The 27,997-nt window shown below is 40.0% G+C and overlaps 1 long non-coding RNA gene across 3 annotated transcripts; it reads left to right on the top strand.

The window, feature by feature from the left end:
- On the top strand, window positions 1-27,997 carry LOC128852557 (uncharacterized). 3 transcript variants are annotated; one of them, XR_008450508.1, is made up of 4 exons: window positions 1-709; window positions 1,471-1,673; window positions 2,375-2,486; window positions 7,396-10,413. It is a non-coding gene; the product is annotated as an uncharacterized LOC128852557 (long non-coding RNA). The 3 variants fall into 3 exon arrangements; XR_008450509.1 differs by lacking the exons at window positions 1-709; window positions 2,375-2,486; window positions 7,396-10,413 and adding exons at window positions 18,815-18,862; window positions 27,715-27,997 and having other exon boundaries at window positions 720-1,673; XR_008450507.1 differs by lacking the exon at window positions 1-709 and having other exon boundaries at window positions 720-1,673.

Below are 27,997 nucleotides of genomic sequence, written 5' to 3'. Positions count from 1 at the left end.
CACAGACCGCTGAAGCTCAGCCATATCAACTACTTCATAAAATCATAAACCAGCACCACTCAGTTGTTACTGGATGCATCAGGATGGACAGAGACTCTTGCAGCCATATGCATAATCTGCTGCCTTACAAGACACCGTAGCTCCCAGTGTTGGACGGGGATGAAACCCCACATCATTTCAACTCCAAATATTAGACTTGCTATGATCTCCCGTAGTTGCTGCATTTCTGCTACCAATCTTCACAACCCTTTTTCTTGTAGGACAGATTTATTTGTTTCTAAAGGAGCCGGAGGACAGACAAAATTTGCAGGAAACTACAGAAGCAAGGAAACATCTGGCAGGAGGAGAGCCTGTTTGGCCATTAGCAAGATAATGGAGACCAGGGGCTGCAAAGGATGCTGCCTGAAGCCAAAATGCCTCCTGTTCAGAAATCCCACAGGTACTCTGTTCACTGCTCCACTTTGCTGCCTTTCAGCCAGTTCCTGGCCTGCAGCTCCGAGTCCCCTCAGGCACCCCCAGGACTGGTTCTGAATGGGCACAATGGAGCGTCTTACATCAAAACTTGCATCAGCATAAACTCCATCTTGAGCACAAAACAGATCGCAGTCACGTTACTCAGCATAAACTGGAAGGTGCTTGGAGACTGGAAACATCCAAAATCTTAATGAAAGCTCTGGAGCTATCTGACTGCTGAGACGATGCAGAGAATGTAAGTGAAGTTTATAATGCTCTTGTCAAAGTCTTTTCTCAAAACCATACAATTATTTTGTTTAGAGTTGTGACACTTGGACTATTCACCAAGACTTGAATAATATGCCTGCATACAAATAATGCATTGAAAACAGTTACAGAGACTTCATAGAAGAAAAATATCTTGCACTAATATACCCATTAAAGTGTCGCTTTTTAGGGGATCTCAATATATCACACCAAAGTCAGCAAAAATGCTGCCAAGCCCCTCTTGAGAGTCAGCACAGTTCCTTGGCTAAATGGTGTATAAAGCGCAAAAAAAATGCGTGAAAGAAAAAGGTTATCTATTTAAGCATACTAGCTGGCAACGGAGAATAGAAAAACTTAAAACTTACTCCCTCACCTTCCTGCTTTGGCCAAACAGTCATACTCCCCTTGTGTTTGCTGTGATATTCATTTGATTCCTGGAAGAGCTGATTCAGCTCACTAAATCAGCAGAAAAACATCCCGGGCACAAAACAAACACGTGACTAGAGCTCAGACTCAACCAAAAATATTTCTAGTAAAAATTGTGTTGAATGGAACCCATGTTTTGGACTAAGCACAACTTCCTGAGAGTGTCTGCTTTCTGCAGAACATTTCAGGTTTGTCAAAAATGAAGACTGTCTTCAAGTCAAATGACAGAAATTCAAAGAAAATATGGAAATAGGCAGAAGGGATGGAATATCACACTCTTCTGCCCAGCTCTTCTATGAAAGTTCTCCTTCTCTTGTCTCCCAGAACCCACAGATGAAAAGTCTCCAGGTTGCAAAGGCTGTTACGGCAGAGCACGGGAATGAGCAGAACTATATAGAAAATCCAAAAGGACACAAACTCTAAACAAACCCACAGAACATTGCTATCAACACCTCATCTGCTGAGTGAGATATCCCTTTCCACTTTCTGCGGAGGCTGTTTCCCTGAAAGAAAGAAGGCCTACAGGGGTAAGAAATATGTATATTTTTCATGCCACATAGCAGGCATATTTGTCCTGAACTTGACAGATTCCTGAAGAATGACAAGGTTTATTAACATGTAGCATACAAGGAAGTGTTGATTTGTCACTGCTGTCACTGCTAGCTGTGACCACAGGGCACAGGGAATCGCTCTTCAGTATATATGACCTAATGGTTATGGTTGCATGTAGCAATGCTGCATAAGAAGGAAGCACTGTTGCAATGCAACACATTGAAATGGGTCATAAGGAAAGGTTCCTCCTACACAGGGGCATCTGGAGTGCAGTGCCTTTTTTCCACTATAGATTTAGTGATAGGATAAGTCTCCCAGTTGTAGACACTGAACTGTTTTTATTTGCCAGTCTTCTTTATACCATCTTCCGCTCTTTCATAGCTAAACAAGGGTGTGCTAAGAGCCAGTATGTTACAGGACTTGGTGAAAACAGCTTTTTTTCCTACTATCTCATCTCCTGGCTCAGAACAAGATCTGGTAATGGAGGAATACAGAAAGGTCAGGTTTGGGGGGTTTTGCGTGTGTTTGAGGTTTTTTATTGTTGTTTGGGTTTGGGGCTTTTTTTTGTAATTCTTCTGTAGTTGGAATAGCTTATAAAATTGTCTCTAGGTCATAATTTAAGCATGACATATAAAATGTGCAGAACTGAGACAAACCAGTGGTCCATCTGGTCTAGGATCTTGTCTCTGACAGTGAATAGCATTGGACACTTCCCAAGAAGGGGCCAAAAGGGAACAAATGAAGTTATAGACCGGCCTCTGAGCTCAGAGTCGCAGAATTTTTAACAAGTAAGTAACAAGTAAGTAACAATTTTTAACAATATTTAACAAGTAAGTATTTGCACTATTTTGGAATAGAGTTTGTAAATCTGCAAATACTTAATGTTTTGAAAATAAGGGGAAACTAGGAAGTGCCTACAACTACTCCTTTAGAGATGCAGACAGTAGCAAAATGCTACTGGAAAGGCTGTGTAGGGGTATTTATAAGTTCAGCCCTGGGGCTGATGTAGGCACCTGGGTAATGACATTTGAAATACAACAATAGCAAGTGGTGTGACTAGAAAGATGCCAAGAAAAAGCACTTAGACTCCATGCTATGAAGACAAGCAAGGTTGTTCTGTGACATCGTTACAATGCTGTAACTGGGCTACATGTCTAGGGTTATATTCTTGTTAGAGCATGATCAAGGTCCCAGCCATACTACATATTTTAATCATGCTATAATTGCACCAGGGGAGACAAGTAGGGTAACCAAGTCCTAAGATGCAGACACATTTGAGATGGAGTCAGAGAACAAGAGAATATCCAGAGTAAAAAAGACAGCACAGTTGAAGTGCCTTAGGGGAAAAAGACTCATGTCTGCCAGAAATTCAGAATAAAATGGGGCTTGGACAGAAATCCTGTGATAGATTTGTCAGTGCAGCAGTTTGATAGGCTTACTTGTACGTATAACTGCATTAAAACTTGCTCTGGTTGAAAATCAACCAAATAATATGTCTCGCAAGGGAAGCAAAAAGTATGCCCTAGAATAAGCACAGAGGATTGGTGAGCCTTCTCAGTCTCACAGACTTTTTCACTTCCCTTACTACAGTATTTGCCTGGAGAAACCCATGTTTCAATGGCTGGCCGTTCCCTTAAAAGCATTGGATGAACATTTTTGTCTTGCCTCTACCCAACAGGCGGTTCCCAGCACACCATAGTGCCACTCCTCTCCATGAAGCTGTTTTGTACAGAAAACAGTGAAGCAGAAGGGAGTAAAATCAAATAATGTAGCTGTGCTTAAAAAGGAAAAAAGAAAAGGAAACAGGGTACAGAGATAAGAATTTGTCATATGCCGGATAACAAGGCATCCCTTTAGAATCAGTAGAAATTCTTCAGACATTGGATGAGGCCAATTGAGCTTGATTTTATGGTGTGAGGAATTGACAGGTATCTGTATTCACTGTCATCACTACTGACCAGGTACTTATTCATTAACTGCTCTTCTTTATTTATGTATTTATCCACACTCTAATAGCCAAAGATTCAATTATTTATCAGGTTGAGATAAAAGCCAGATCGCAGGGTTCAATAAGAATTATAAATAAAGGTAATACATGACCAAACTGCAGCCTTAAGAATTATCTCCAAGCTTCAAAATATACAAAACATCAAGCAGGAAGGAGTAACAGCATCTGATTTTCCTTCACACAGCTTTTTTTTTTGTGTAGTACCCATACTAAACAGCTACACAAAAATTCAAGTAGTAACGTTGTAGGGGATTTTTATGTTAATTGTGCAAAAGTGCATATATAGGATGCGGAGTGAGAGAAAACATTTCAGCAGGAACTGAAGCATAACCATGATCCAGAAGCGACTTCTAACTTAGGAAGCCCAAGCTCCTAAGCAGGACAGCATTTCAACGTGAAGCTCTTTTCTCATGTATAATGTCATTTATACTCTTTGTTTACAAGCCCGTTATTGACCACAGGCTGAGATGGAATACTGGGCCAAACAAGTCTCTTGGTCAACCCGATACAGCCATTCTTGTGGCAGTAAGCAATATTTATCTGGATTTTAAAATAATATGAAGAAGCCGCTCTTTGCTCTACCGAACTTTCTTTGAACAAGACTACAAAGCAAGAAATAAATATGAGTGACAATTCAGGGCACTTGACATCTTGGGTTCATATTTTACAACAGATAACAGAAACATTGAAGTTGACTACAATCTCAGAAGAGTTACCCAGGGTTTACACATTCCTTGAGAAACACCTGAAAAACAGTGAAATCCCAAAGGAACTCGTGGTCATGCCTTTGCTTGTTCAGATGTAGACCCAGCTGAAGAGCAGGACTCAGAAAGGCATCACTATAGAGAAATAAGCTACATGGAAACCCCGTTGTAATGTATCTGGCCAACAGCTGGGAGAAAGGCATTTCTCCCATCCTGAACTGCATCCAAGTAGAGTCAGCTTTTGCACTCTTAATCTGCAGGCATCTCAGAGCAGATGTCTTAAATTGCTTATGTCCAAAGGTGAGTCAAAGCTCCTTCCTCAGCTATCCATGTCAAAGTAAGGTAGAGTCTCTCTCCTCGAATTGGACAAACTTAAAAAAAATCTTATCAGATAAACCACACCAAATTTCAGACTTCTTCGCCAAAGCTTGTCTGAATGAGCCAGGTCTCTTTGGCAAGTAAAAACTGCGCTGGATGTCTTGCAACACCACCCTTTCTTGACGCAATCAGCCACTTCCAAAAGTTTTGCCCACTCCTGCACAGCATATGAGGGCAGCCATCCTAGCGAAGGTAAGAGTAGCATCTAGGAAAACCCAGAAAACAAAAGCAGAGTTATTCAAAACGATAAGCTATCATGTTATATACTGGAACCTCATTGCAATACTAGACAGGAAACAAAAAGGCAATTCCTTAAATTGAGGGCAAGAAGAAAAAGAAAATCCAGCCCGTGGCCCGAGCTGCACCTACGTTGTGTCGGCTGGAGGAGTCTGCAGCCACCTTTATCTTGAATGCCGAGGTGTGGTTCATGTAGCTAGCACGCCCTAACACGCAACACACATCTAGATTTGAGTATGTTCTTATCAGATCAAAATGGAGCACTGCTTGCTGGGACCCGTGGTCTCCGAAGGCCGTATCTCTTTATAAAAAGATACAGGGCCACGGGGCACATCGCAGAACTCAGCAGATCACATGTGGCCCTCCCACAGTTAGTTTGCAACATCACGCACTGCCAGAAGAAAAATCAGATTTGGAATCTGGGCTGCCAAGGCAACAAAGGCTGAAAATGTTACAAAGACAGGTTTCTCAGCTTAGGCAACACAGAGAAAGAAAACACCCAAGATAAGGAGGTTCTCCAGCACAAGTGTACAAGACCTGTACAAATGTACATTGCACACTTGTCCTTTCCCTGCACACATACTTACAAAGCAATAGCCACATCTTTCATTGCAATCGACATTGACATCATACAATAAAATAAATACCCTTGCTCCCTAAAAAAACAAGCCAAGTTGTTAGTAGCCTTCTGGTCATCTTGTCTCACAACAGAAGCTTTTAATATCATCAATCCCGAAGACTGGAGTCCTATGTCTGCCAGTCTTCTGGATCATATTTGCATCTCAACTCCTACTTCTCCACATAAGCAGGCCCATTGCTTCAGCTCAACAACTGGCAGTATTAAGTTTGGGGGGGTTCGGTTTCTTACTGTTGTTTGTTTCTTAAAAAACAAAACAAAACAAAACAACAAACCTCTTAAGAGTTAAACTGCATTTGACACTGATAGCATGACAGCTTTTGGGATGCATTACCTGTGACAGCATGGGGCTTTTTACTTGTTTTGTGAATAAGAAAACTGAAGTACCTAGGGAAAGCTTTTTTTGAAGCTGTTTCTCAGCGCTGTTTAATGCTTAAATGCTTTTTCACTTTAAAACACAATATTTGGAAAGTATTCTGCTTGTCACTTATTGAAAAGGCAACAACTTTCCCCAGTATACCTGGCATTAATGTGACTCTTGAACCACAGATGTCACACTAGGAAACAAATCAGGAGTTTGCAAACTGTAAACAAAGAAAATAATTTTTCCACGTATACTACAGTCCTGCTTTCCCCTTTATCCCCTGGCTTCCTCAGTTTCCCTACTCCTTCTCATGCCTGTGCTTCCACAGAGTTCTAGAACTAGAAGGGACTATGAGGAGCCAGTTGGTCTGTCTGTATCTGTAACATAGACCACAGTATTTTGGTCTTCACTTGTGTTTTCCCTTCTCTGTCTTGTGACTGTCATCCTCATCTGCCTGTCTGCTCAGGCAGACCTGTCACCTGAGAGGAATGATTTTCATTTGGTCAATGACATCCACTCCCAGAAAAAGTGCACCAGAACAACAACAAAAAGAAAGAAAGCTCACAGCTGCATTCTTAAATAATTTGACATTATTAGAAGAAAAGGGAAGCCCAGAAAACATGCTAAGAATACCGTACTATAACATAGGGTATCCTAATCATCAGCATAGTCAATGAATTTACAATATCACTAGCAGAAAAACTCATTAAATATGTGTTCGTCACCCCATGACAACTGCAAGAGTGTCAGATACACATCTAGGGACAGAAATTAGAAGCACCGTCCCCATTACTTTAGGACTGGATTCCACACACATGCAATTTTTAGTCAACTTCATACGAGTCACATTCATTTACCAGTATGAAAGAAACTTCAGCCCTATTAATAGACATCTCTGATTTGCGTAAAATGTCTATTACTAATTAATAATCGAAGACAATTGAGAGAGAAGAGAAAAACCTGTGTGGAGAAGTACATCATGTAATGAGACTGTAATAAGTCCCATCTATGTCACATAGGCAACACATGCAATTTTCCCCTCAATTTCTAAGATTAGTCAGACTAAAACAAACATTAGCACGTGCTCCTAATTTGGCTGCAGCCTGGTTTGGCAATGACCAATTCAGCATTGCACAAAGATGAGAAATTAAGTTGTATTTGTCAGGTTTCTGATAGCAACAAAAAATTAAAGATGCTGCTCAGAGCTATAGTGCCTTCTGACTTTGCCAAGTCCCATCTCCTCAAAACATAGAAAAGAACAACAGGAATACAGCCATTTGGAAAGCATCTTTTCCAAGAAACTGGGTAAGGGAATGAGTCACAAAAACACTGACTAGTATCTCTGTTGCATTTACCTCCCTTACTCCAGGAGCTCTTTGTGACACATCCAAGCCAGTAACCAGCAGCCATGAGAACTTGTTGGCTCCTTCCCTGCATGATCTCATTTCTGGGCCAGAAGGTACAGCTAAGCAGCACCAGATGGCCACTGGAGGCTATCCAGACATTCATCAAGGTAGCTTCACCCAATCCCCAACAGGAAACCAGGCGTTTACTCTGGAGGAGAAAAAGGCAGAATCGGGAAGGATGAATGCTAACATGAAGGGCCGCTACAAGAAAGGCCAACCAGCCTACATCAAAAAGGGCTGCCTTTGCCTAATGTTAGTCATACTAACTTAATTTCAGTTATAAAACTAAAAAGTTCCTAGTTAGTCTCCCCTAGATCTTACCCCCTCAGCAAATGGCACCTGATTGCAAACACATCAGTCAGTCCAAAATAACTTCCTATTGAAATATGCCTGAACTGCACTTTACATCTACATTTTGTACAGTTCAGATGATAGCACTCTGATAACAGTCTCTGCTGCAGCATCAGTTTGTACTAACACTTTGGAAGGTTCAAGACATGAAACAAATTTTGCAAGATTTTATGTACATGTAATTATAGTGCCCTCAAATATTTGTTAAACTGTGGCCATTTCTGATGATATGTGGAAGACACTGCATGTGCTTTTTACTGCTGTACTGTACCAAAACCTTTAGGAAATGTTTCAGCAGAAAGAATGTGCAAACTGACAAGGAACTCTGCTAGAAGAGCAGGTCTCTTTTTCCTAGTGCTCTGTATGCACCCTATTGAATGGCTCAGCATCACAATTACACACAGTTTATCGCTTTGAGGAAAGATAAATTACAAGCAAAACCATTTACAGAATTCAAGTTAACTCATTTATGTCTATGTCACGTGTGTTTGTGCTGCTTTGTAGCTATTTATGTGACTGAAATGCAAACAGAATTTCTAGGAAAATATTTTCAAATTAAGGGAAGAAGCCTATTAATTAATACTTCCTAATTAAAACTTCTTCTATAGAAAAACAGTTGTTTCTAGAAAAGAAGCCCTGACACAGAATATCCATATAAGAATAGAAATTGTAGTTGTGCACATAATACTTTACAAGTATTAAGGCCAGTAAGGCAGAAATTGTTTTCTATAAGCCAGTGACGGACATTAAAAATTCAGTGCTCAGTGCACACAGTTACCCAGTGGAATATAAGATAGAACAGTTATTTCTAAAAGCAAAGGAAAAACACAATGTCTATTATCATTTCTCAAAAGGATACTACAAAAATGCCTTTCTACATGCTCCTGTACGTCCAGTAGCAATCCATTACTTAAATTTTGTAGCAAAACCTGACAATTTATACTTTTGGTTAACAAACACTGATTGAATTTCCTTTAGGACATTACAATTGCTCATCTTTTCAGATTGATAATTGTAAAAGAAACAACACCTGCAAATCCTTGCAAAAATAAAGATTAATTAGATGGTTATGGGTAAAGATTACTAGTGTGGAAATCACAAGTTATGTTACATATTTATTAATTTCTAAATGCCTTCTTTGCATTATTGCATTTTAGTTTTTGTATTTTGAAGTGTGCCTCTTTTATGCAGTATTTCCTTATTTTCCCCGATACGCCTTTTCCGCTGAAGATGATGAGCTACGTACTCAAACCAGCACCTCAGCACCAGGTCTCCTGCCACCAGTTATAGCAAAAAATTCTGCAGGCCAGGAGAGCAGGGCCAGTGCTAAAGCTCCCTGCAGCATTGATGTCCTTCCAGACAGCACTTCCAAGGCTATCCCTGTAGGGATTGCACGTGTTGCTCTCCTGGAAGAGCAAAAAGCTAAGCCACTGCTGTATGTTTCTTCTACGAAAGGAATCTATAATTACTGCCTTTGTTTAAGCTATGGAGAATAGAGTAATATTTTTAGTAGGAATCCTGGGAATTTTAGGAAGTGTCTGTGTTTTTCACTTACAAGCAGAGGGAAAGAGGGTTGGGAATTAATTTCTGTAAATTCACATGTGCCAGATGATATTGAAAAAGCAGGAAAATCAAGACGATTCAACACCTTTATATACCCTGTCTATACACATCTTTATAGTAGCATAGAGGTAGTAGAAAAGTCCAGACACAGGTCTTTCCAGTGCACTAGACAAGAGTATCCAAGACCCCAGCATCAGCTCAGTGCTGGACTCCTCCCTGCCAGAACCCAAATGCACCAGACCTGCCTGATGGACAGAACACACTGCATCCTGCGCATCGTGAGCCCATTAACAGGCCCACTGCTACAGGCTGGCACATGCCAGGTAAAATACCTGGCAGTTTTGGTGTGGAAGAAAGAGTATTGCGTGAGAAGCAGAAAGTCTGGAAGCCAGTAGGGCTTTCAACCACGTAATGGATGAAAGGGCTGATAAAAGCTGCCACGTTCACTGCAAAGAGCGTAAAGCCCTGGCACGGGAGTGGATTGCACATCTCAATATGCAGGGCTTGGCAAATCCTGGCAAGAAAGTTAATAACTCACTGAAGAAAACCAGAAAAAAGATCAGTGTTAGAACTAAACTCCAAAGATTTATCCATGAAGAAAGTTGCAGGCAGCAAAGCCACCACTTCCAGTGCAGCAGGCAGATGTTTTATTACACACCTTTAAAATCTCTGCTTTTGTCAATTGGCAGCTTTGGCTTCCATGCCAAATTCACCCCAAAAGCAACAGTCAGTCAGTATCCACCCCACAAGACACTCATATACAGGAAAGAAGAGACAGTAAAGAAATACACTTTCACTCAGGAAGTTTAGAGAAGTGGCAGAAAGCAAAAAATAATCAAGTAAAAGATCCTATTTTGTAGAACATTCTTCATTTTTGTATGTATTCAGGAGCTCAAATCTGTGCATTGTGGACGAAAATATCCTGTACATGAGCTTTGGAACTGACCTCACACATTGTGATGCAGAGCTGCATTTTGGTAGTCCTGGCTGAAAAAGATGAAAGTCTAAGGGAAAATAATCAGTACATTTGAAAACACTTATCAAACTGGATTTACATTTGTGCTATAAATCACCCAGTCCTTTACAGTTTCATCATTCTGTGCATTACCAGATTATAGTGTAAACAATTATTTTAAGCACATTTAAATGTGAGAATTCTGTCTCTAAAAAAATGTTTCTGCCTTGATGATACAGATTGCTAACGTTGCTTGGTTTTATGTTTTAAAGTGTATTATAACAGCACTTCACTAGGCAGCCTCATGGTGGTTCCTGATGATTAAGTAGTTTGCCTCTCATTGTCAGAGTTTGCCAATAATTGAGATGTTCCTGTTCCATTCAGCTTCAACCCAAATGAAGGGAAACACAAACATTCCAAAGATTAATTTTGTTTTCACATAGGTAGCTCACAAAATTCAGACAGTCTTGAAAAACTGAAGAACGGGACCCAGTCAAATTTTTTCTCGTTGAGACAAAATCCCTTCTGCTTATCCAGACACTTCTGTACAGAAAGCTCACTTGCCCAGAACAACAGGAAAGATCACAGCACAGCTATGGAGGAGTTAGGGATATTGTGCAAATGAGAGTCAAAGCTGCCTTGGAATTTGCCAACTGTAAACCACGTGTCCCTTTCCCTTGCAGAGAGCATCAAAAAAAGGAAGAGGCAGCTAGTTTGTAATCTGCTCAGGTATTTCTGCTATGCGTCTCAGCCAGCCAACGTGAATCATCTTCTGACAGACAAGTCGTGCAATCTCAAAAAAAATAAGTTGCAGACTAGTTTATGGGAAAGGAGTAGGTCTTGTTTCTGGTAATGGCCATCACATACACCAAATGTTTGCAGTTGTCACTCGTGGACAACAACAACAAAGAGAACTTGTGTCTCTGAGATCTTTTTTACTGTTAGGAATAAGTGGGAAGCATGTTAGAATCCAATGAGAGACTGCACAGTTAGTGATTACTTGGTTCAGTAATGCAGTCAATGCAGGAATATTACTGCAGAAGCATGTGGCTGCTTCATTAGACATGGGAGCCAGATCGCCTGACCCAAGTCCCATTTGGCTGTGACAGCCATATCAACGCAGTCCAGCCTGTGCTGACCTGTGAGCGTTCTGCACCCTGCCTAGGACACAGAGACGGCACCGAGCCAGGAAAACCCCGGCCTTCCAATCCCTCCTTGGTTTCTTAATGTCCTTCACAAAAGCCAGGGCATGTTCAAACTTCAGCTGTGCTACAGCTCTCCTCTTGGAAGTTGGAGGTAAGCAGGCAGAGGAGAGGCAGCCCTGCCCGACAGCCTATCAATCAATTCCTAGTCAATCTATAGACAACAACAGAAAAAAAGGCAAAAAATATTCTCCCTGCTTCCTTACTGATATTTTGCACTATCCTGTTACTGCACTGACATATTCTCCACGCCGCTTCTTTTCCCTGGTAAAATGGTTTGCTCTGGGTTTTAAAAGCCAGGGCAGGTCATAGCAAAGCCAGCTGCCAGCAAGAATTATGTTTTCTGTAATTATGCATTTTTTTAAACTTGATCTAGTACCTGCACATCACCTGCGACTTTCATTTTTCTTGTATCACTCACAGTAACAAATGTCTCAAAGATCAAATTATGCCTTCAGTTACACACGTACAGCTCCACAGAGTTTGTACTCCCCTCCTCAAATAACACAGGGAAGACTCAGTGGTGGTAGGGGAAATGGCATAGTGTGACAAGATGTTCTTTGTTACTTTCTCAGGCTATGTGCAAAGCTGGCCTATTTTAAATAAGTTTCTTACAAGACCATTTACTAATTTTTCTATAACTCTAGCAAAATTCTAATCAGTGACACCATTTCCAGAAATCACATTTCTGTACATACTTCTATGTTTCCTGGGTATAGATGCATGTGAAGGATCAACTTTGTTTAGTTTTTCTTATTCCATACCAAAGAGAAACACTTCTGCCTCTGCAGCATCAACTTGAGCTTTCTGCCTCTCAGTCAGTCTTGCTCCAGAGGCCTGAATCCACACACAGGGGAGTGTGGTTGAAGTGAATGAATATTGCCTTCCTCTGGGTCTGCTGAAGACAGCTTAACCTTCATCGGCAAACAGGGACATCCCTGATTTCCCCTAACTGTCCCCTAAATAAAGAATTACACTCCTAGAGCACCTTCCACTTGGTTTCAGTGCAAACAGCAACTGTACATCTCCAATGCTTGGTATGAAGGCATTCTATGAGCTAGAAACCAGACACAGTCAATCACAGGGAACCTTTCTGTATACAATGAAGCATCCTTTAAAGCCTTTAAATTCCTCTAAAGCAAAAGAATTCAGTAGAGATTCTTCTTACCCTAACCATGAGAAAGCATCTCAGCTCATTTGCGTTGCACAGATGAAGTCCAGCACATGATTGGGAAACAAACTGGTAAACCGTGCCCAAACATATTAGCACACAGTGAGCCTTCCTCTAGGCTGTACAGATTAAGAACATATGCTGTAATTGTGTTTAGGGGAAAGAACTCTAGTTCAGACCAAACCATATTCTTTTTGTTGTGAAAGTTTATGTTCCAAGTTAGAAAACTATATTAAAAAAAAGACTAAGCTGTTTTAAGGTAGTCTAAAACCAGCAAGAAAAATCAAAAAAACCTTCCAGGAATATTTATTTAGCAGAACACCTGTGAAAAACATTTCCTTCAGAAAGAGACTATGCACGGTTTCAAACACTTCTTTAAGTTAACAGGGCAAACAATTCTAGTCCAGCATTGGAGGTGTCCCCTTTAGTAAGAAACACCACACGCACGACGCTTTAAAAAAACACCTGGACACAAACTGTGTCTAAGCAGCTAGTTTAGCTACTACTTCTATAAATAAAGCTTCAAGGACAGTTATTTGCCAAAGTAAGACCTCAGCTACTATTTGAACCATTCTGCACCATTAATAAAGCTGAAGATGTCTGACCTTCGTTAAAATTAAGGATAAGCGTTATCTTGCACACAGCATTAGTGCTGCAGGATATTGATTGAGACTATCAAAAGAGAGACAGAACTTTGTCAGATGTCTGCCCACTGAAGTTAAGATTTCCTACTACCACTGAAATATTTTTAAACCATAGCAATAAACTACAACAATGCGTACCTTATTAAGCTACTGGAATGTAATCCCAAGTAGAAAACCAGCTCTGGACCACAGTGGGAATTGAATTAGATCCTTGGTGCTCTGAAAGGCAAAAATAAAAAGCCAAACATTTCCTCTGATTGCTTAAGACACCGCTTTAATAATTACATTAAACTGTAACATGCATTTTCAAGTCTTATGTGCACATAATAGTAACAGTGGGGCTATGTAAAGCATCCTTCCAGGAGAAGCAATCCTGAGGAAAACATTAAGAAAAGAGATATGAAAACAATATTAATGGATTTTCTGCATTCTCCTTTACAAATGTCACTGGACTACGTAAACGGAAATCTCTCAAAGGCTTATAACATACCTATAAATAAATTAGAGGGATTTTTCACAGGAACAGGTAAGGTGCACTAATAATAAAAAAAAAAATGCCCCTTATTCATCAAAAGGCATCAGGAACCTACTCCAAAACATGAACATATTTCAGTTTTGTAAGAAAATATTCTATATTGTTTTTCCATGCTTACTGTTGGAGACAGAATCAGTTTTAGGTGTTGAAAAAAAATATAAACCACTAAATCCAATGTTGTACTAATTTGCAGTTACAAGCATTATTCCTTTAAGTTCTGTAAGAGCCAAAAAAAACCCTTCAGGTAAGTTTTCCAAAACCTCAAACTTAAATGAGGATATAATGTAAATAATTTTTTAATGCTTTTTGTTTGCTAACTTTAAAGTGTTAAAATTTACATTACAGACCTTTCCCCCAAACTATCAGAGATATATAAATAAATAACAAGGATGGAAATCAATATTCCCATAATCACTTAAAATCAATAACTTTAAGGTGAATATTTAATGAGGTAAAATGTGATAATACACAAATAACGGAGTGGAATACTCTAAGAATTGTATATAGCTCACACATTTTCTTCATTTTCAGATTTTTCTAGAAAAAAATTTTTCTAGATTTTTCTTTGTTCTGAGGGAGGAAATCAATGCTTATAATACTGCTTGTCACTTAATTTAATCATATATTAAACCCCAATAATTAATGACAAATAAGAATTTACAATCTCCAGTGTGTCTACCCTCGAACTCTACAATTAACAATATACACAATTTTTTCTCTTTCCATAAATGTTTGTTCTCAGGTTCCCAATTTAACATGCTGTTCCTATGGTCTCACTTCTTCAATCCTTTTAAGCACAAATATAAAACTCCCATAAATATTTTTACCAAAATAGAGAAGTTAGACATTACAAGTTCAGGAATAGCTAAAACAAATCAGGCAGCATTAAAATACTTGTTTTCCTATCAGGCAATTTATTTTATAAATTAATTGATTGTGATTATTTTTTAAGAGAAAGAAAAGGTCAAAAATTATCTTCCTTCCTACAGTTATCACTAACTCAACACACCTTTCATTCCAAGTTACCATGGGCACTGCAACCAAAGACCATAAAGAAACTTCCCTGTTCATTTTGAGATCTTTCACCAGAAGGGAGATTTCTTTCATCTTATCTCCCAGGGCAACATCCTGGTCTTAGTGAACTCAATGGCAAAACTGCCACTCGTGCAGGAAGGCGAGGAGTTCTCTCAAGTAACCCACAGGAGACCTTTTGAAACCAGTAATATCTGCACCAGCTCCTCTTTGAAATGCGCTTTTCTCAAGCAAAGTTTGCCCCCCCAGCACTCACTTTTTTGTGGAACTTAAATAGTTTAGCTGCTCTGGCTGCTCTGGCGAGTTAGTCTTCTTAAAATGCATGTGTTAACAATCCATTCACACCCTACCTTGATGGCCATAGCGTGTCTGGCACCCAGACACCCTGAGAGGACACTGCACATCTCTGACACACACACATCATTCAGAGCTTCACCAAAGCGGATTTCCCCTGCAAACAAGTGCCCCCTCTTGTGCAGTCTATTTCCTCTTCCATCCACCCTTCAGCGGAGAGTCCAGCTGAAGCAGGTTCTCTCACTGTCCGTATATCACCACACCTTCTCTAGTCCCTTGTGGCAAGACAGTGCCATCATTTTGGTCTACCTTCCTGTATGCCTGCAGATCTCGGCCACATCGGACCACGGTCAGCTATTCAGCAAGAAAAGCAAGTCGTCAGTGAGGCATATTCCACACCCTAGTCTGCAGCAAGAAGCCACTCAGTTCCAGGATTCAAGGACACCTGCAAAAGCAACAACATTTCCATTAGTGAAAAGCACCTTAAAAATGAAACTCTTTCCCATGATGGCCCCAACAATGAAGGGTCTTCAATGCCACATCTTAGAAGTGAAGGAGAGTGGACAGGCAGTACTTTCTACCTTCAGATATTACACCCGCTAAGTTTTTAGGACAACAGCCATCCCTGAGACAATGATTTCATGCTTGTAATGATGTTCTTATAGTTTAGTAGTATCATTGAAGTGAAGGCAGAAAGCAATCCAATCTTCATGTCAAATGACATCAGAAACGGCAATGTTGACTATCAACATTCATGTCAATATTTCAACTGAGAAAAAAAAATCTTACATTTGTCAAGGAGTAACAGACTAAGCCAGAGTCAGCAATTCAAAATGACTGGCGTGCAAGTTAGTCGCAGTCTGAGCAAAGATTTTCTTCCAAGTTGGAGTAAGAAAGCCTTTCTAATTTTATGTATAATTTTAAGTATTCAGAAACAGCTGAAGAACAGTGGCGTTGTTTTTCCACTCTAGCCAAGAGATTCACAAGGGATTTCTGAAGGTTTTTTAAAAACAAGTAAGAGTCATCAGGTCTCAGATACCAACTTGCCCTCTTATTGCAAAAATGTAAATGCTGTTACAAGAATATCAAGAATTTCCTCATCGCACCACATAAAGCAAAGTCTTCATATTATTGTTACAGGACAATCAGCTACAGGGCCCTCTAGTATTTTAAAGTAAAAGCATAAGAAATTTTGAGCAGCCATTCTCTGGAGGAAAATTTCAAGGTGACTAGAACAGTCCTTTATTCGTATAAAAATATGCTTATAATTAGAACAGACATCTTATATGATCATTTTGCATTTCTTATTCATGTTAGCAGATTGCAGAAAAGGTATAGATACTTGAAAAGACACAAAATTATAATTGATGTTATTTTAATTCTGTATTATAAAGAAGCAACCTACATTATCCTGTTTAGAACTACAAGGCTATGTTGTCTCTTTCTTGAAAGTGTGAGGACTATGGGGAGCTATTCATTAGCAAGTAGGTAAAACCACACACAAAGTTCACAAGTTATTCCTGAGTTTCACAGCAGCACTTGATTATCACACAAGATGCCGCAAGTGAGGTTATGTAAGAATTTAAGAAGTGAGGAAGTCTCAGATGACAGAGGTAAAGATGAGCTCTGGTCCAGGGAATGACACATTACAATTTTATATCTAGAGTTTTGAGTCATTTTTACAGGAGTTTGTGACTGTGACCCTGCTCTTGGTATTTTGACTGTGGAGTCTACCTGTCTAAGTACACTCAGGCAGCCACTAACAGGGGTCAGCCAGAGACAGCTGCTTTTCCTCAGCTGATAACCCAATCTCCCAGTTCAGTGTGCCCAAGGAGAAACACACAAGATGCATCCTTCCCCCAGCACTGCCTGCAAACACGGGAGAGAAGGGCAGACCCTCCACAGAGATCTGATATGCGATTTTTATTTCACCAGTATGAAGTTAGCCAGACCCCGGCTGGTCTCGCCCTTGAGCCTAGCACCACACAACCACCTCTGCCACTGCTTCATTAGAGCAGTCTAAGATCTAGGTGGACCTACCCTGCCTTAGGGTATTATTTGCATATTTAGTAGGTTTGTGTACCTGGGAAGTGGCACTGCTCATGCTGTTCCTGTTCTAAAAGTGAGGAAACAGATGACATTTCTGTTTCTGGGGCTGTCAGTCTAGCTTGATTGCTTGTAGTTTTGGTTTATTTGTTTTAAGCAATAATGTTATTATTAAAACTCATTCTATAAGTAGAGACATAGAGAAAACTACATAGACCTTGACCAAGATGCTCTCAGTTTCACTGCAGGAGACTCTGAAGTACCTTTTGAACCTAGAGCCAGTCTTCACAGTTATTCACATGAAACCTCTTCGACTGAAGAAATTATTAATAAGGTACAAGCTGTATCTTCTTATAAAATTCAGCACGAAGTAATACACAAAACATTTATGGGAGAACATAAGCGCATATTGCATAGTGGATAGGTAATTAGCAGGCCTGGAGAGGGCTTGTGGACCCAAAAGCTGATGTGTTCTCCCCGCTCCCAGTTATGTCAGTAAGTCTAACAAGAGAAACTGCTTCCCCTCACTAATTTTCCCTTGCAGAAAGTTGGACCTACTTTCCTCTAGAATGCTCTGGTCATTTCCCTTACATGCAACCATTTGTGGTTTGTACAGATATCCAGGTTAAATCCTACCCTGTCATATTCAGGAGAAAAATAATTACTCAGTGAATTTGAAACAATAGACAGACATGGGATGCAACGCTGCTGAGTCATTGAGTCACATGAGGAAGCAGGTTTTTCCTAGTAAAACTTGTGGATCAGCATCTTATTAAACCGAGGGAGAAATGAAGGATACCAGGCAGGGAAACAGAGGTTAAGGTAGAGGTTTAAACACAAATGCTTACACTGGAAAGTGTGCATGAGCTTACCCAAGGGTTAGAAAACGGAAAATAGTCTAATTTACTGTGGAGGATATAAAAGGGAAGAGATATCATCCATAGTCTGTATTTAGGCTACTTCCCTTCCTTACCTTGGCCTTGCTTTACACACTTGCAATTCGAAAAAATATAATTAATGAACCTTTTGAAATCAAGCATATGAAATGCCTCAGTTTTGCTGCAAACCACCTGATACATCAGCTGCTATCGTGTTAAGCACAGGTCAGAAAATTCTCAGGCTGTGAAGGGAATCCTTTTGCTCCACTGTTTTGCTGTGTCCTTCCCTGGGGCCTCACTTCGTCTCTCGATTTACTAAATTAAAGGCTATTTAGTAACAGTGGTAAGATCATTCCTATCAGTCACTGTTCAGTACAGGTCCTCAATAAAGTGTTACTGGCAAGACTGCAAAACCTGAGAGCACAAGATGGGGGATCAAGAGTCAGTTGCCTCAACACATTTCTTGTATAAAGAGATGCAAATAAGAAAGCCTTATATCTGGAACAGCAATAAAACACCTCGACCTTGAGAGCAATACTTGAGAAAAAATAAAATTTTAAGAGACGTATCTCACAGATGTAGTTATTTCTCTCCCTACCCTACTTCAATTATCATTACTCTGAACTGCAGAACTTCCTAACAGAGCAAATAATTGAGTAACCGCAGAAGGGTGGGGGGCTTATTTCTTTATGCATTTATTTCTTATTACAGGAAGTTCCTGGTATGCAGGCCAGTCATTTCCATCTAGCAAAAAAATTGGTGAGTAAATAGCTGCTGGAAGATTTTTCAGGATTTATGAAAGCAACTGTCCTCTAAAAGAGAGATTGCAAGGAAGAGGAGATCATCCCCAATGCAGCAGCAGGAAAACAAGGCTGGGGTCACTATCGCCCCAGCCTAATGTACAAGTCTGTTACTTTGCAATCAAAAATCAGTACCTGCAGTCATAACCCCTGTTCTGGACCTGCGTATTGCACAAAGTTGTCAGTAAAACTACTCATGTGCATAAGTAGTCCCACATGGTTCAGTGGGTCTCATTACGTAAGTTGTAGCAGGGGTCTTAGGTCAGAATATTGCATTCCTTAAACCAGACAGATTCCCATTGAAGTGATTAGGAGTGCTTCATTTACTAATTAGAAAGAATTCCACAGGTATTTGTTTGAAGTGTGATACAAATTTAGTTTGGCCACATTTCCACCTTTCTTTAATGTTTGCAGGAAAAAGCCATGTGAGTGCACAAGTAGTATGGACTGAAACAGATCTCAGACTCATTCACTGGTATTTGCACCAGAAGTTTGTGTACACTGTTACCACCGCACATTAGTTATCTGAGCAAATCATAATGAAGGAACAACTCAAATGTCTGCCTCTCACGCTCACATTTACTGATTCCCAAGGGCATGTGTGATTTCTGTTAATTTTTATACATACAAAGAAATCATTGCCCTTGTGCAATTGAGTGTTGGGCTACATGCACTGTCAGGTAAATCATTTTGGTTTGAGCAGTGAGTGAGCACTGTAACAGAAAAACAGTAAATTAAGCAGACATCTCGCTAAATCAGCAACACAGGATTGAACCCTCAATGCTGTTCACTACAAATGGCTCTATTGGATTATGGGTCATTAGTTCAACCACTTTTAACAAGTAAAACCAAATAGTAATGTTATTAAACGTTTATCTTCAGGGGCAGATTTACTGGAGAAGATAAGGAGATTGTAGAGGCTCTCCATTAGCACTGGCTATTTCAGCATGCATTCCTGTCATAAGCACCTTTCATTCATAAAAATATCTCAGGAACCCAAAGCATCCTACAGATGTTTGCCTTTACATGCTGGTGACTGCACCCTGGCACCCTCCAGACACTGACTGGTTATTTCCAATCCACATTATTTGATAATCTCTCCCTGCTTTCCCCCTCCCTGCTGTCAAGACAATAGGGGAGAATTTTATTCGGGAGGGGGGAAAAGAAAAAAGAAAAAAGAAAAAAAGAAAAAAGAAAAAAGAAAAAAAGAAAAAAAAAGAAAAAAGAAAAAAGAAAAAAGAAAAAGAAAAAAGAAAAAAAGAAAAAGAAAAAAGAAAAAAGAAAAAGGAAAAAGGAAAAAAGAAAAAGGAAAAAGAAAAAGAAAAAGAAAAAGAAAAAGAAAAAGAAAAAGAAAAAGAAAAAGAAAAAGAAAAAGAAAAAGAAAAAGAAAAAGAAAAAGAAAAAAGAAAAAGAAAAAAAAGAAAAAATAAAAAATACAAACTAAAAGCTGAATTTCTGAATATTCAAATCAGTGATAAGGACACCGAGGTCGCTGGTAACAGCAGGCAATCCCGCATTTCTGGAAAACCAGGACAATTAGTTAGAAATGTAGTTTTTGTCTCCGAAGGGTTTATTTAACTCTTGCAGAGCCTCGGCTGTTGCCTCCTCCCGGCAGTGCAGGGCACAAGGCCGGGAAGAGGGACTCCCTGCCAGCCCCGGGCACGGCTTGGGAGAAAACTAAACAAAGAAATTCTCCCAGATCTTTTTCAGGTCTTAATGGCACATCTTGAACGAGTTCCCAAAGCGATCTGGAACACAATGGCCCCAACAGAAGTGGCATAAATAGATCTCCCTTAACAAGAATGGTTTGTCTGGGCAAGGACAAGGAACATTAGAAGAGAAACAAGAACAATTTACCACGTCGGTTGCAAAGGGGAACGAATTTCGGTAGCAGCAACTGAAATCGCTGACTTACTAAGAAGGAAAGTAATTAGACACATAAAAGCAGTCTCCCTCCTTTCCTTCTGAGGTCAGTTTGAGTTCTTAGAAGTTTGTACCTTGGCCCATGTGCCACAGAAAGTCAGGAATCGATTAAGCAGGAGGGTGCAGTCTTCACCATCCGGGTCTATTGTTTCAGCCTCTGCAGACACCAACATTTGTCACCGCTGCAGTTTACACTCCTCCGTATTTGTGGTTTCCCCACAAGAAGTCAAAACTATTTAAATTTTCATTTAAAGGTCAAATTCCAGAAGAAAATAATCACGCGAGTTAAAAATGGGTTGGGAGGGTTTTTTTTTGTCACAGGTTCCAAGCAAGAAGCTTGGAGTCAAAGGCAGAGTGTAGTGAGCTGCCTTCACCTCACCCTTATTCTGGTGTTTTCCTCACTGCCTTGAACGAAGGCTTTATCCTGATTATAAGAGCTGCATTAGTCCTTCCAGGTTTGAAGCTATGAAAAGAAGAAACTTACTATAATAATCTCAAATTCTTTGCATTATTTATAGTCAAGAACTGGAAAGCTGGGCAATAAATAGAAATTAAGCCTCTTTTAGTTAAGATTAAAACAACAAATCTCATTCTACCATAACTGATGCATTAATTGCAACATCAATAATTACCTTTGTTAAAAAATGATTGTGATGAACAGGTCAAACTGAGCACCCATGAATATGGGTCTGTTCTCTAGAGAGCCAAACTTAGTCCTGATTTTATGAAGAAGGCAGGACCAAGAACTCGAAGAAATCTTGTCTTCCAAGGGTGAATCTCAGGCCTTTTCATATCCCTTTAAATGGGTCAAGACTCAAGCAAACTAGATTTTTATTCCACTGGGAAAGCATCAGATCTGTTTTTAAGTAGCAACAGAAATACATAAACTGCACCTTAGCCAGTCTTGTGTTAAGAGGCATAGCTAGCTGAGAAAGGACAAACCAAAACAAAACTCAATCCCCCAGAATCAACTCTTGAAATTCCCAAAAAGGCAGCATATTTCACTGCTGAAAAGTGCATTTTTATTGAAGGATGTTGGCTTCATTGTCAACTGCCATACCCTTACTAGCTCTTAAAAGCAGAACAAATGTTAGGAAGGGTTTTATAACTGGACGGGGAAAGGCACAAGATAGACTATTTAAAAAGGTATGGGAAGGAGTTAGCACAAAGCCAAAAGAATTTTGCAGCTGCATTACATTATCCCAGTGGGAAGTTGCCAGGCTGAGAGCAAAGTTAAGCTCTGTGCTCCTTAAAGTGAAGCGTCGATAACCACCAGCTACAACTTGCATTACGTGAGCTTCTCACACCTCAGTGCCAACTCAACTCAGTCCTGATCTGCAACAGTTTTGCTGTTCCAGCCCTGCGCCTGTTTTACATAAAGGTTGCCAGTCAATCTGAACAAACTGTACCTCCAAACTGCATAGTGATTTACAATTCAGCTTCTTTCAGACCATCAGGATAAAGAGTGAGGATTGTAACATGTAAGCAACAGCTAGAGGAGAGGGACTTATCTGCGATCTGCTACTCATCCCATCACAATCTGATAACACTTATAATCAATAACCTAAACGAGTTCCTATGTTATCTGTGCTTATTATTCTACAGTACCACAAACACACAAAGTACTTCTTAAAAATACAAAATAGAGACATTATCTTTTCAAGTTAGGAGAGTTTACATTAACCCAAGATAACAACTTCGGAAAAGGAATTTATAGAAACAATTGCATTAAGAAAAAACATCTTGGACAAGTTTCATAAGGTAAAGCAGGATCAAGCAGCAGTACAACGAATAAATATCAAAACGATAGGCTATGCAGAGGGTAAGACATGGCAGAAAGCCTGAAACTTTTTCCATGTCCCTGTCAGCAGAGACAGGCTCAGCGTGCGGACTGAATGCTTTCTTTCACCTGCAGCTGTATCTCCATGATCACCCACCAGACCTTTCAGCACCATCCAAATCCTGTTGCTTCCAGAGACTGTCAGAATTTGTGGAGACCTTCCCTGCTGATGTAAAACCGAAACTATAATGCAAGCAGTAGTGTGGAACCACAGAAACACAGCCAACCTACTTCTAGTTCTTTACTGTTTCGTAGGGGTGCAGGCTATGTTGTTGGTTTACAGTCGTACAGCTCCACCAGGTTACAGAAGCTCTCGGGGAGGAACAGATGTCACAATAATATAAATTTCTGTAAATTTAATTCAAAGCATTTTATAAACATTAACAAATCCAAATGCTTAGCTATAAAAGCAAATTATAGATGGGGTCACCTCACTAGTGAAATGCTGCTGCCTGTGCCCTGCCAAATTGCAGCTAACGATTCACAGCAACACTACACAACCATCCAAAGCCAGGAAAAGGACTGTCTATCAAGCCATATTCAGGAGTTCACTTTTAATACTTGCAGTTATGAGAACTATTTCTGAAAATATTTCAGATATTAAATATCATTCATTGTAGGTCACGGGTCTGAAATCTTTCAGGTCATCTTCACAGAAAACTCCAGAGGTAGCTGTTCAGAAGAAAGGAGAAGCCTCAGGACTTTAGAAACACAGAAAGAGTATGTTTGGGTTTTGCATGTACCATTTAAGTGAGTGTGCTGTCTAGTCTCCTGTCATATACCTTTATGACAAGATTAACTTGCCAGATTATTAAACAAACAATAGGTAAAATATATCAACAGCCTATCCTGTGCTGAGAGCAACATAACTAAAGACCTTATGCAAGGGATCTTTTAGTTGGAGGACACAACAAAACTTCCAGGAACAGAAGTCTGTTCTCATAGATCTTATCGCAGAAGCAGTGCCTGAGATGACAGACAGAAATCTTCAAAGACGCAGTTTGATATGAGTACGGAGAAATGAGAAAGCTGACTGTCCTCTTCCTGCCCTATGTATACTCCCAAGTCAGATAACACAGTTGCATCTGCCACCAGAACAAAGATTCCAGAATGCAAACAGCAATACAAAACCCAGTTTATACAGTGTAAACACATGGTTAATACTCTTATGGGGAAACACATTCCAAAGAAATTAATATATATCTTCTAAATTCCTTGCATTGACCCACAGGCCTCAGTCTAGTGCTGTTCTTTGCATTCCTGGTCTTTGAACCAGGTTAGTAAATAGGCTAAAGTCAAACTATCAGCATTGGTGAGTTAATCAGTTCTTCAATTACAGTTTCACAGAGTCTCCACGCTCATGTTGGCATCACATCACACTGGCTTACATGAAATACTTTTTCCACAGCCTTTTAAAGTAAAAAAACAGGGTTTTGTATTAATTAGATTATTCCAGAGCAGAGTTCCATGGGAGTGGATCCATTTTGTAAAGATGGAGTGCCATACACTTTGTCATAATTTTCCATAATACGTTGAACCTGGTGCTCTTTAAGGGGCAAACGCAAATACATTTCTTTATTAAACGTACTAACTGTGATGCTCTGGATTATGCTTTCCTGACATGATCAGTTACGGCTCCACTGTCTCTTCAGAATATCCCCACAAAGATGCAGAATTACATAGGCAAGTTATTTCAAAAGCGTTCTTAAGAACCACTAAGGAACATATGATGTATTTGCAGACAAAGAAGCTTCCCAATTGTTTCACTTATGTTTTTTACTTTCCCTGCACAACTTTAGCAGTTACAATAGACACTAATCTCTTCTTTTGCTAGGTTACATACGGATGCACAGATTCCCCCTCAAAAGTATCTGGCCACGATACAGTAAAGCTGGGGAGAGAATTTGTTGGAAAAATGCCATCTGTATTTGCGAAGCTCTATAAACAAAGATATCACCAATCTGATACACTGTAGGTCAACTCTTCCTTTCTTTAGAGTTCACTTTTCAGCAACTGAAATCACAAGGCACGAAGTCAATAGATATTTAAGCTATTTAAACAGCACTGAGGATAAAGGTCATGCCTGTGATGTGATTTATCTTCACAGGAACCCACCGAAATCTTGGAAACCACTGCTTGAAGATAGGACATTCTGGGGGTTGTATAGATAAGAGGCTGGTATATTCAAACTAGAGATAGCTTTTTCCAGAGTGTATTTAAACAGCTTAGAGCACGGCCTTGGGGAGCGGGTGGATGAGTGGCAACAAGACACCAAAAAAAAAAAAACCCAAACAAAAAAACCCACCAAAACCACCTACCAACATGATCTACTCAGGAAAACGTCCTAGAAGTTGCAGAAAGTTGTTCTCTCCTGTGCTGGCTGAAAGGCTGGTGCTTTCCAAGCCTGTCACAGTGAAGGAAATCAGCAGTCAAGTCTTTGTCACTGCTGCCTCACGGCCCAGCACTGTTTACAGTCGTGGTCCTGGCTTTGCTTCTAAGGTAAGAATAATTCTTCTGTTCCCCAGTAATTTCTCTGCAGCCTAAAAAGAAGGGAGATAGCTTTTACCTTTGCAAACCTCAAGCACAATGCAGTAAGCTAAACAGCTGACCATGCCAAAACAGGTATCCCACACTCCCACTGCTTCCTTCTAGACCTGGCATTTGCCTAACTTTCCCATGAGTCCATCAGCTCCTCATCCACCTGTCAACTAGCCCAGCAAATAAATAAATAAATAAAATTAAAGAAAGAAAATCTGACAAAGTTGCAACCTGGATCACTTAGTCACAGGTCAGTCAAACATGAGAACCAATGCCAGTGAGAAAAGGGAGAAGGGAAACCCAGTAGCTACCTCAATGTCTCAGGAAACGAGTTCCTTAACAGATAGCAGAAATGGGCAACTCCAGCACCACCACAGCACAGCCACATTCAAACATGTCATCAAACAGCCTGGCAAATAATAATAATAATCATAATAATAACCATCATCATCAGGCAAACCTACAGAGGAAGGTCTTTACCTCCCTGACTTTCTATGTACATTACTACAGAAGTCAAAAACTACTGTTGTCATGACTCAAAAAAGTTTTGATTAGTCTTGTGAATTCTGCTACAATAAGTCTCCTTTTTTTTTGTTTCAAATTTAGTCTACAAAACAGAACTCCAGCTTGTGTAACAGAGACAGCAATAGCACAATTAAAAAATTCCACCTGAGGCCAGCTCTGTTCAGCAACCAGAGGAGAGGAAGAGTGCTAATTAAAAACGTGTTCTCTAAAATCAGAAGTGGTTAGTTGCACATACCAGATAGAACATAGCATCTGTCACAGGCGACTGACCTCAAAACAGAGGAGGGAGCAAGGGAGGTGAATGAAGTCACAAAAAAAAAACCCCATAGAGTCTGAAGGAAAAAGTGATTTAAGAGCTACTAGAATCACCAGTATTTGTGCTTGGGTGAAAAGAATGGCAGACCTGGAGCCGAAGTAGGTACTAGGAGCACGTTGGTGCAACTCTGGCACAGACAAATCTGATGATATAATTGGGAATTTTGCGTTTTTATTTTCTTTGCAATCAGTGTCTCAGTAATTTATTATGTTCTCTTAACACGTCAAGCCAGATAGGAAGGATTTCAGATTAATTAACTACAGGCTTAAACCTGCAAAGGGACATTTTGCATCTCAGAGACAATCTCACACCTTGAGGAAGAAGCTGGAGGTATCTTTTGAGAACAAATGTAGGGGACCATTACTGTTCAATTTCAAATTCTTCCCTGCACTGCCTAAATCTCTGCAGGCTGCAGCAGCTACTATTTTTGCTTCTATGGCAGTCAGAAAGATCTTGAATCATTAACATGGGAATATCAGCATTGCTATTACTCCCAGACATTTCTTTCTTCACTTTCCAATGTTTTCTCTGTGCTATCTGTCATTACCTTGTTTTCTCATTTTCCTTTTCATTAAAGATTATTATTCAAGGGAGGAAATGTAGCACAGCCTGAGAATTCATTCAGCATGAATGGAGAGAGACATATGGTCTAGTGACTTAAGCAGAGGATCAGGAGCAAGCTGCTTGTAAGACCTAGCCTGACAGTCTCCTTCTTGGTCTTTGTGCACGTAATTTAAGGTCAAATGCTTTTCTCTTCCTACAACCAGAAGTTCAGTAGGGGGTCAATTCCTTTGTACAGAAGAAATAGTTACCCCACTAACACTGATGCTCCAACTCGTATCGTAGCTGCATTGTCCTTGTGTGAAGGGCAGGCACTTCCTTTAGGCTTATCCTCACCACAGTTACAACACAGGAGATCACGAGCTCAAATATTTTGTGATCACGTCAATGCATAGCATGGCTTTACAAATGCCACAGGCAGGGACAAGCTGTGTACACTACATCAGCTGGTCAAGGCAAAATTTGACTTGGATGAGAGCCTTCTCCCAGCATGACTTAAATGAAGAACATGTTTTTCCCAATCTACTCTAACTGCAAACTTGTGTGTTTGCAAACATCACACAAACCAGTCCCCAGCAATAACTAGTGCTGACTGGTTCACCGCAGTCATCCCATGAAAATAACTCGCTGTAGTTAGCTGATACCCAGTCACCTTTCGTCTCCTTCAGTTTTATGACATTGGTATTAAGGAGGAATTACCACAGAATAAGGCTCTTCAATGGACATTACATATGGACTCCAAGTGCAGTCCCCTTTGAGCAACCCACTGTTCCCATCAGGTTGCTAAATCTTCTCTGCACACACATATGATGGACAGAGCAGCAATTTTTCCTTCAGCCTGCTTTAGTTCTCCAGATGGATAGAATAATTCTCAGCCGCTTAACAATAGAGCTGGGAAAAACACAATAATTAATTTAGCATTAATGCGTGTGTTTCTTTTTCTTTTTTACCACACAGAAGAGCAGAAACAGACAAATTAGATCCTTCTCAAGAAATGAGCTAGTTAGTCATGTGAAATTTAGTCTAATTCCTGTGGCACCATTTTTTTGGTGCTTGGACATATTTCTTCCTCATTTTGGTGCTAATTTCTCCCTCATTTTTCCTCCAGGAAACACTGTTACTGAATTCAGAGAGCCACAAAGTCAGGATTGTCTCCCTAGAAGCTTCAGAGTAATACAAGATAAACAGACTAAGTTGGACTTCGGTTCTCTGCTGCATTCCTATGACATACCATGGATACCTGAAGCAGAACAGCAGCAAAGTAACATCAGTTTTGTGAAAGCTGTAAGATTCACAACCAGTTTGTACCTTTTACATGCAAGGTGGTACATTTTCAGAGCACTAAGGGTGAAGGAATTTTATTAGTTAGGTGAGTAGATCAAGCATGGATT

Source organism: Cuculus canorus, chromosome 6 (genome assembly GCF_017976375.1).
Source record: "Cuculus canorus isolate bCucCan1 chromosome 6, bCucCan1.pri, whole genome shotgun sequence".
In the NCBI taxonomy this organism is placed as follows: domain Eukaryota; kingdom Metazoa; phylum Chordata; class Aves; order Cuculiformes; family Cuculidae; genus Cuculus; species Cuculus canorus.
The sequence above is the reverse complement of the archived record's forward strand: the minus strand, read 5'-3'. Positions and strand labels throughout refer to the sequence as shown.